The following is an 11,153-nucleotide window of genomic DNA, read 5'->3' as shown; positions in this document are numbered from 1 at the left end:
CATTGGGTAAAATTTAAGTACCACTTTGAGCAGTTGAGTATAATTTATCTACCCCTCTTTATAGATTAATCAATAAAGCTTAAAAAATATTAGTAAGTCAGGTGTCACTAAATCTTGCATTAAGTTACTAATCTATCACAAGAAAAACCATAATCCTAATTGTTTTTATAAATTAATCAATAAAGCTTAAAAAAAAGAGTAGTTACCAAATTAGGAATTCCGGCATGCAAATTTTAGAAAGTAACAAAGTAAGAGAAATTTGAGAGAAATTAGTAGGCACATTTACCTCAACCTGAAATACTAGCTAAACAACATTTTCTTTTAGTGAAACCAGAGTATCTACCGCCGGTAGAATTGACTAGCCTTTCGCGGGTGTTCCTTGAACAGGTAAAGCTAGCCATAAAGCGTGTTCCATTCTCATGAGTAGGAAATGAACCCGCTACCACATAATTACGGAATGAAGTAATTAATTATCCCACCACAAGGGTAACAGATATAACTTGGGCTCAGCTCTAACAACATTATATCAATAAATAAAATACACCAGTTTTCGCCTGCGCAACAGAAAATCAAGCAACAACAACAGAACATCCAAGTGTAGTAGACAACACTCTAACAATGACCTCACCAAATAAAGATCAATAAGCACGAAGGCAGTAAACATATTTGAGCTGATCCCACTTTCACTGACATTTTTGTCCCAAGCTCAATATATCTTCTTCGACCTGAAAAAGAATATATATATTCTTTTATATAGAAAAAATAACATAAAGAATTATTAAGACAACCAATGACCAGAATTTTACCATAAATTAATGTTTCTTCACTGCCGACGCCTAATAAAATTAAAAAACTTTTCTATCGGTTTTGATTGTGACTCTACCTCTGCCTCCGTCTCTTCATAGACATTACGTTTTCACTTTACAAGGAACTATTAGCTATTGATCCCTCAGCAATAGAGTCTTCATTCATTTCTTCAATTGTTACACAAGTTTGATTGCTGTGCTGCTCTTGGACATCTTCCAAATCTTGCTCATACACTAATCTAACCCCACATTTTTTCACCTTAACTGAGTGATTATGATCACAAAAATATTTCATATGCAGCTGAAGCTCATTGAATTCCTGATTTGAGAGATCTAATGTTGATAAATTCTCGCTTTCACTTTCAACACATTCACCGTTCAAGAAATCTCGATCTAGTAAGCTGGCAGGCGAACAATAACGAAGAAAAAGGTGGTCCTTCGTTGCGGGTTGGTTAGAGTAATAACTTTTGCCAAAAGGAAAGCCAATACGATCCAGAAGAACACATTCATCACAACCAGCTTGTCCACAATTTTTATGATGGAAAATAACATTAGACGCAAGATGCTCACGCCTGGAAGTATCAGCAGTGACAAAAGTGCAGCACCAAGCTACTCCCATCCATTGACTATCATTCCAAATATTGTGAGGCAGTGGTATCTTGATTGAAAACCCCGCGCTCTGATGGTTGAACCATTCTGGAATTTCACTTCCAGGTATAATAACAGTAAACTTTTTTCTTAAATTTCCAGGTGCCTGCAAAACATAACTCTACTTGTTTAGTAACTAACGAACATCATAAATAATCAAGTATGAGATTTTGCAAGAGAACCAGAGATATTAACTAACCTTAATTTTTTTTTCAGCAATGTTACTACATTCATTGTCTCAGCTAATCTGTAACAGTTAATTCCTCTAATATCCGCCCAATTCACTGAATTGCATACTTTTGATGGATTTGCAATTGCTTCAAGCGAAACACAACCAGATACCAACACAGTTCCTATATTTGTTAGAAGCTCAGGCAATGATTTAAGCTCCTTGCAATTATCCAATCGAAGAGTATCAATCTTGGAAAGTCGAGTAATAGACGAAGGTACACTGATGAAATTGTTACCACTAAGATCAAGAAAAGTCAAAAGAGGATAGAGAAGAAATATCATTAGGAATATCACAAAGATTGCAGTCCCTAAGTTTCAACTCTCTTAATGAACTCAAACCTGACAATGAATGTAACATCAGAGGCATGGGTTCTATCATTGCTCTTTGGTTTAACTTCAATAAGGAAGGTAGATTCATTCGTAACTTAGATGATGCTCCCTTGCTCCCATTGAAATACAAAACTTTAAGATTTTTAAGTTGAAAAATGAAAGATGGTCTTCTCCTGGCTGTTTCACTTAAGTCAAGCTCTTCCAAAAGCTCTAGTTGCTTCAAATTCTCTGACAAATTTTCAACTTTATAACAACCAGAAAGATTAAGAGCTCTTAAACCCTTACACCCACCTATGCTGCTTGGGAGACTCACAAGGTTACTGCAGTCTTTCTGTTGAGCATTGGCCTGCAATGCAACAAACTTCCAGCAGCAGCATGTCTGTTTGAAGATTGAATCAGAAGCAACTTTTTGTTTAAATTTTGTATTTTTTTTGTGATGTTAACAAGTTGGCAAGTTGCTTGATATTTAAAGCTAGTACTTTTAGATTTGAAAATGATGGATGTAATAGCTGATTTATTTTCAGCTTTTGACTTGTATTATTTTAGTTGGCAACTTGCCAAATTTGGTGGGAGTAGTTACGTTTAGGTAATTGACTTGCTTTTGTAACTCTTATATATTTTGAAATGGAAATGAAAGCAGTATGGGGACTTTCTCATTCGGTTATTTTTTCTTTAGCCTATCAATTAGTTTTTGCTTGCTGTTTTCATGAGCTTATGCTCTTTGTTGTTCATTGTTGCTGCTGCCTTTTTTTTAACAAATGGTAATCAGAGCCTCTTGTCTTTGAGGACCTCTGTTGTTTAAGTTTTTTGTTTCAAAATAAACTTAAAAAATCGTGTTTGTCAAACCAGTTTCAGCAACATGAGCTTTGCACCTCCTCCACCACCAATTTTTGCTGGAGAAAACTACCACATTTGGGTAGTTAAAATGAAAACTTACCTCCAAGCACTTGATCTGTGGAGTGCAGTTGAAAATGATGTCGAGCCACCACCACTGAGAGCAAATCCAACCATTGCTCAGATCAGGCAACATGGTGAGGAGCGAGCCAAGAAGCATAAAGCCATGGCCTGCCTACAGAATGGAGTGTCTGATGTGATTTTTACTCGCATCATGGCCTGTGACTCACCCAAACAAGCTTGGGACAAGCTAAAAGAGGAGTTCATGGGATCAGACAAGACTAGGCAGCAACAAGTCATCAACCTTAGAAGGGAGTTTGAAAATTTGAAGATGAAGGAGTCAGAAACTATCAAGCAATATTCTGATAGGATTATGGCTACTGTCAATAATATTAGACTCCTTGGAGAAGATTTCAGTGACAGCAGGGTTGTTGAGAAGGTTATTACCACCTTACCTGAAAGGTTTGAGTCAAAAATCTCATCATTGGAAGACTCGAGAGATCTCACAACCATTTCTTTGTCTGAGTTGGTTAACTCACTCTATGCACTTGAGCAGAGAAGAGCAAGTAGGCAGGAGGAGAGTCCTGAAGGTGCTTTTCAAGCAAAGGTCAGAGAAGGCTCCAGCTCAAGTCAGAAAGCTAAGAAGCCTTGGTTTGAAAAGAGGGAAAGATCAAAGAAAGATGCCGGTACCATGCGTTCACTGCAAGAAGACTAATCATTTGGAGAAGTATTGCTGGACCAGACCAGACATACAGTGCAAAAGCTGTAAGAAGCATGGCCATCATGAGAAAATCTGTAGAAGTCATGAGACGGCACAAGCACAGCCAGTACAAGCCAAGTCTGCCGAGGATGTCCAAGCTCAAGAGGAGCATGTATTTACAGCTTTATGTTTTGCAGCTAACAGCAAGAGCAGTTGGCTTGTGGATAGTGGCTGCTCACATCACATGGCATCAGATGAGAGCCTATTCAAGGACCTTGATAGGAGTTTTACTTCAAAGGTCAGGATAGGCAATGGGAATCTGATTGAAGCTAAAGGCAGAGGTGATGTGGTGATTCACACTGGTTCAGGTAACAAAATCATTTCTGATGTGCTCTATGTGCCAGAAATAGACCAAAATTTACTCAGTGTAGGCCAGCTAGTCAAGAAAGGCTTTTCACTAGTTTTCAAGAATGATTCTTGTGTTATAAGTGATGCTCATGGTAGGGAGATTATCTCAGCACCTATGGGAGACAAATGTTTTATGCTAGATGTGAGTCAGCTTGAGAAAAGTGCCTATACAAGCTCAGTTGACAATACTGATCTTTGGCACAAGAGGTTTGGCCATGTTAACCTCAAATCACTTGATTTGCTGTACAAAATGAATATGACAGAGGACATGGTGAAGGTTAGTGCAAGTGAAGGTGTTTGTGAGGTGTGCCAGCTTGGCAAGCAGGCCAGGTTGCCTTTTCCAGTAAACCAAGCATGGAGGGCTCGAGAAAGACTTGAGTTGGTGCACTCAGATGTCTGTGGACCAATGAAGACGCCTTCACTGAATGGCAGTAAGTATTTTATACTGTTTATTGATGATCTGACCAGATTTTGTTGGGTTTATTTCATGAAACAGAAGTCAGAAGTGTTTGAAGTTTTTGGAAAGTTCAAGGCATTGGCAGAAAATCAAACAGGCTGCAGGATTAAGGCCTTGAGGACAGACAATGGTTCTGAATACTTGTCTGAAAGATTTCAGAAGCTATGTGAGCAGGCTGGAATCCATCATCAATTGACCACAGTATACACTCCTCAGCAAAATGGAGTCAGTGAGAGGAAGAACAGGACAGTGATGAACATGACCAGGTGTTTACTGTTTCAGAGCAAGCTTCCAAGTATCTTTTGGGCTGAAGGAGTCAACACCTCAGTTTACCTGCTCAATAGGCTGCCAACACATGCTGTGAATGATAAAACTCCTTTTGAAGCATGGTATGATCTTAAACCAACTGTTTCCCATTTAAAAGTATTTGGTTGCATGTGTTTTGTACTTGTCCCTGCAGAAAGAAGAACCAAGCTCGAGAAGAGGTCAGTTCCTGGTATATTTGTTGGCTACAGTAGCTGCAAGAAGGGCTACAGAGTATTTGATCCCTCAACCAAGAAGATTTTGGTAAGCAGGGATGTCAAATTCGATGAAGGAAGGTTTTGGAGTCTAGATGGCTCTAACACAAGTCAGTTTGAAGAAGAGCAGATTGACAGCAATCTGGAATTGGCAGAAAATGAAGTCAGTAATGCCAATGTAGATGGTGCTCCTGTGAGAGGGACCAGGTCTATTGCTGATATCTACCAAAGATGCAATGTGGCCATTGTTGAGCCTTCAAGCTATGAAGAAGTTGCAAGAAGCAAGAGCTGGAAGAAGGCTATGGAGGTTGAAATTGACATGATCCACAAAAATGACACTTGGGATCTGGTAGACAGACCTGATCAAAAGAAGGTCATAGGTGTCAAGTGGGTTTTCAGGGCCAAGTTCAATGCAGATGGCTCTCTGAACAAGCACAAGGCAAGGCTTGTGGTGAAAGGGTACAATCAACAGTTTGGCATTGATTTTGAGGAGAAATTTGCTCCAGTGGCAAGGCTGGATACCATAAAGCTTCTATTTACCTTCGCTGCACAGAAACAGTGGAAGGTCCATCAGCTTGATGTCAAGTCAGCTTTCCTGAATGGCTTCCTTAAAGAGGAAATTTATGTTGAACAGCCTGATGGATTTAAAGTCCAAGGAAAGGAGGACAAGGTTTACAAGTTGAAGAAAGCACTCTATGGACTAAAACAGGCTCCTCGAGCCTGGTATGACAAGATAGATGCTTACCTGTCTAGGCTCAATTTCGAGAAAAGTTTGAGTGAGCCAACTTTGTTTATAAAGAAGTCCAAAGATGAGACTTTGTTGATTGTCTCAATATATGTGGATGATCTATTAGTGACTGGAAGCAGGGTCGATTTGATTCAGGAGTTCAAGAAGAATATGCAAGACATTTTGACATGACAGACTTGGGAATCATGACTTACTTCCTTGGTATGGAAGTAGACCAGTCTGATCAAGGCATTTTTATCAGCCAGCATGCATTTGCCTTGAAAATTCTCACTAAGTTTCATATGGAAAACAGCAAACCAGTGAGCACACCATTAGCTGTGGGAGAGAAACTAAGTAGCTTTGGAAATGAAGAAAAGGTAGATGAAAAGGAGTATAGAAGCCTGATTGGTTGTTTACTTTACTTGACAGCAACCAGACCTGACCTTATGCATTCAGTTAGTCTACTGTCTAGATTCATGCACAGCTGCAATATAACTCATTTGAAAGCAGCAAAGAGAATACTCAGGTATGTCAAAGGTACTTTAAAGTTTGGTGTAATGTTCAAGAAAGGAAGTGAGCTGAAATTAACTGGCTACTCAGATAGTGACTGGGGTGGATCCGTTGATGATATGAGAAGTACTTCAGGCTACTTCTTTACACTTGGTTCGGGAGTTTTCAGTTGGAGTTCAAAGAAGCAACAAACTGTTGCTCAGTCTACTGCTAAAGCCGAATACATAGCAGCAGCTGCAGCAATGAATCAAGCCATTTGGCTTAGGAAGTTGCTATGTGATTTGAATGAAGAACAGCTTGAGCCAACTGAAATTATGGTGGATAACCAGTCAGCAGTTGCCATCTCCAAAAATCCTGTTTTTCATGGCAAAACCAAACATTTTAAGCTCAAGTTTTACTTTGTTCGAGAAGTTGTTCAATCCAAATAAGTGTGTCTAATACATTGCAGCTCACAAGATCAATTGGCTGACATTTTGACAAAGCCTCTTGGCACAATCAGGTTTGAATTTTTAAGGAATTCAATCGGTGTTTGTTGCCTACAGTCCAAGGAGGAGTGTTGAGCATTGGCCTGCAATGCAACAAACTTCCAGCAGCAGCATGTCTGTTTGAAGATTGAATCAGAAGCAACTTTTTGTTTAAATTTTGTATTTTTTTTGTGATGTTAACAAGTTGGCAAGTTGCTTGATATTTAAAGCTAGTACTTTTAGATTTGAAAATGATGGATGTAATAGCTGATTTATTTTCAACTTTTGACTTGTATTATTTTAGTTGGCAACTTGCCAAATTTGGTGGGAGTAGTTACGTTTAGGTAACTGACTTGCTTTTGTAACTCTTATATATTTTGAAATGGAAATGAAAGCAGTAAGGGGACTTTCTCATTCGGTTATTTTTTCTTTAGCCTATCAATTAGTTTTTGCTTGCTGTTTTCATGAGCTTATGCTCTTTGTTGTTCATTGTTGCTGCTGCCTTTTTTTAACACTTTCAGATTTAATGTTTCAAGAGATTCCCATTCAATTTTGGTTGGAAGACTCCTAAGACTTTTGCAGCCTTTTAAGTTCAAAAGTTTAAGCCTCGTAAGAACTCTTATGGATGGATGAACATCTATTAATCTGGTACATCCTTTCAAAATCAAAACTTCAAGATTTGGAGCTGTTGTAAAGTCAGGTGTCTTGATTAGATTTTCGGAGCCTTTGAGGTTGAACACTTTCAACTTATACAGGGGCTGCTGAAAACAATAATAAATTAGATAGAAAAGAGAAAACTTAAGTAAACTCATTTTTGTTGCTATTTTTTCATCTTAATAAAATTTTAATCATTCATCTTAAAATAAGCTAAAAGACAGGGATAAGATGAATTAGTTCTTACTATATTTCCCTTCCAAAGTTGTTCAATGCGACTGTATGGCAAGAGAAGTGCAACAAGGTTGTCCAGTTGGAAGCTTGAAGGCAACGATTTTAAAGGATATCTTATCCATTCTAAAAGTCGTAACTCGTTGGAAAGAAACTTCAAATTATCACAACTTGAGAGGCAATGAACTTTGAGCAATCTCAATTATTTCACCTTTGAAAAGCTGTTAACATTCAAATTGAGAGTTTTGTTCGATTCTCTGACAACCATGGTAAAACAAAAGTGAGCTTAAAAATATACAAAAGCAAAATAATGCTCTTCATCACTATTTGTTTCAAATGATTTGTTCAAACACTCCTAACCCATGCATATTGCATATCCAAATACAACTTACAGGGATCTAAACTTTCAAAGAATTTTCAAATACACTAATACAAACTTAAAAAATAAAAATAAAAATTGAAGAATAATATTTGATGCCGTGCATGAACTTCATACAAACATCTGTTTATGAGTAGTGTCAAGCCACAAATCCGATTTAAAAAAAATTTAAACCCAAACCCGTGTTCTGTCCACTACGCTCAAAAAGCTCATTTCACTATTCATAAATTAATAAAAATAAATAAAATTATAATAATATTTTATAATTAAATTTATTTCAAAAATATTTTTATTATTTAAATTAAATTTCGGTCGAGCCAGCCCGAGACATAAAAACCTTGACCAAGCCTGAATCAAGCTGGTCCAAGTCAGCAATGGACAGGTCCACTCATGTATCATGAATGAATAAAAATAGTATACCTCATCACTAAATAAAACAAAAACTATGTAGGACCTATAAATAATTAAATAAATACTAGTAATTTTAGTTAAACATAATTAATTATTAATTATTCTCATTAATATAAATAAATATTATTTTAAAATTTTTAATTAAATGTTGACATGTCATCCATGTATATGCCACATAGTAAAGTTAACAAAATTTAACTTAGACCAACGATTAAAAGAGACGAAAAATTAAATGAAGGACTAAAAGAATTTTTTTTTTTTTATAAATTTTTCAATGATGATGCATGAATCTTATACATTAACTAAACATCAAATATTACTAAAAAATTAAAAATAACATACATTGATACATAATATGTTTGTTTTCTTACCTTTTATTGTGAATTATCATGCTTTCAATTGTTTCTGTAGCCTGAAAATAATAAATAAAAAAAGCACAAAATACATTAAATAAATTACATGATAAAAGTAATAAAAATTTTACATTTATATATTATAATAACTCACGGTATTTTTTGTTAGGACATGATGGATGTCATTTTCCTCCCACAATCTACAACGTTTTCCAGGTTCATCTACAGATTTATCTTTAACAATTTTTCTCCCCATTTCTTTCAACAAGTCATGCATCTGGATATATTGATTGTGTCTGTCAAATTTTATAAGAGATTTCTTAATAAAAACATCAATTCCAATATCTGGGAAAAACTCACAACCATCCAATACTTTCGTTATAACTTCTTTAGTCTCTCTGTTGAAGAAGCATGCTATGTCTAGAAATATATTCTTCTCCCTTTCTTCCAATCCATCAAAACTTATTCGAAGTCTATCCAAAATTTCTTTATTAGAATCTTTTTTAAGTCTTTCAAATGCACTCTTCCACTGAGTTACATCTCTACCGCACAGAAAAGAACCCAAAACTTCAAGAGCTAAGGGGAGACCGCCAGCATAACCTACAATATGTTTAGCAAGCTCAACGAAATCCTCTTCTGGCACTGTCTCCCTGTTGAAAGCTTTCAAATTGAAAAGCCGAAGTGCTTCATTTTCATTCAGTGCTGCTGGCTTGTACATACCATCAACTCGGAAATATCGGAGTAAATGTTCGTCTCTTGTTGTTATAATGATTCTGCTCCCCAAACCGAACCAATCATGCCTACCAGCCAAGCATTTCAAGTGTTGTATGTTATCAACATCATCAAGAACAACAAGAACCTTTTTGTGAGACAATCTGTGGCTAATGATGGCATTCCCTTCGTAAACATCGGAAAAATTGAAACCTTCATCAAGCAAGGTTTGAGTAAGAAGTTGTTTTTGTAAATGAACAAGTCCGCGTTTTTGTGAAACTTCTCGAACATTAGCAAGAAAGCTTTTGCCTTCAAAATGAGATGACATTTGATCATACATAACTCTTGCAAGAGTCGTTTTACCGATACCACCCATTGCGCAAATTCCTATAACACGGACATCATCTTCCCCAATCTCCATTTTTGAATATAACTCTTTCAAGCGTGAACTAATTCCGATCAGCTCATCGGTAGCAGCAATAGGATATGTTTCACATAATTTTACTGATAGCTTCTTAACAATATCTCCGATAAATTGTGCTTCATGCCTACATAGAAACAAGATTCAGGTGTTTCAAATAAAATTTTGCTGATATCTTTCGAATGCACTTCTTTTTCTTTTCTTTAAAGTTCGTTCAATGAATCATTAACACAACACATAGGTAATTTGGGAGCAAACACAAATCAAGAATAAGAAGGCAAGATTTTTTAGGACAAAAAAAATACAGAACTTGCCCTTTAGTTTAATGGAACTTTACAATTAAATACGTAGATAATAAAAACTTTTAAATATATACATATAGCATGTTATCCGGAAAAAAAAAAGAGGATCATGTAGTCATTAAAACTAGCTAGAAATTAGAGAAGCAAACGATGATTTACCTATTATTTAAATGCCATCCTTTGATGTTAGCCACTTGGGTCAAAGCGTTTCGCCACTTTTGGACCTTGTTTTTATCTTCTTTGTATCTCTCTTCATGTTCAACAAAGGCTTCTTCAACTTTACCTTTTTGTTTCCTTAAATCAGAAGGATCCACATTGTAGAAAATGGGAAATACTTCCTGTCTCTTCTCGTTTTTGTGCTTAACAATCTCAGCAAGCTCCTCCAAGCACCAACTTGAAAAGGCATAGGTTTCGGAGAAAATGATTATGGAGCACCATGATTGTTGAATGGCTTTAAACAGTTCAGGTGCGATTTCTTCGCCGGTCTCCAGTTTAGGGTCGTCCCTGAAAGTGTGGATTCCATTCCTCATTAGAGCTTCATAGAGATGATCTGTGAAGTTCTTGCGGGTATCTTCACCTCTAAAACTCAAGAAAACATCATATTTTTTTCTAGAAATAGATGAGGAAGATGAAGGTAACCGCAACATGAGGAATTATGAGAAGAAAAAAGATATCTGAATCTGGTGTTCAAAAATCACAAAAAGTAATTGATGGTTCAATATCGAGAGAAACTGAAACAGTCAAGAATATGAGCATCAAGAAAGAGAACATGCAACACATTAATACAAGGGTCTGAAATGAGTGATGATGTTATTTCCGGAAGAATCGGAAAGGTAAGAGTGCTTTGATATATTTAAAATTCGTTAATAATTTTTAAAATTAGTTGTTCAAATTTTGGGTTTTTTACTAAAATAATACAAAAGAAATAAAAAATACCAAAATAATATATAAAAAAATTATTTACCAAAATATACCAAAAAAAAAAGGACAGGACTGAA

General features: G+C 36.2%; 1 pseudogene; it reads right to left on the bottom strand.

The window, feature by feature from the left end:
• Window positions 1-212: 212 nt before the first annotated feature.
• Window positions 213-10,951, bottom strand: LOC107941201 (TMV resistance protein N-like; annotated as a pseudogene).
• Window positions 10,952-11,153: the final 202 nt, after the last annotated feature.

Source organism: Gossypium hirsutum, chromosome D11, assembly GCF_007990345.1.
Source record: "Gossypium hirsutum isolate 1008001.06 chromosome D11, Gossypium_hirsutum_v2.1, whole genome shotgun sequence".
Classification (NCBI taxonomy): Eukaryota; Viridiplantae; Streptophyta; class Magnoliopsida; order Malvales; family Malvaceae; genus Gossypium; species Gossypium hirsutum.
The sequence above is the reverse complement of the archived record's forward strand: the minus strand, read 5'-3'. Positions and strand labels throughout refer to the sequence as shown.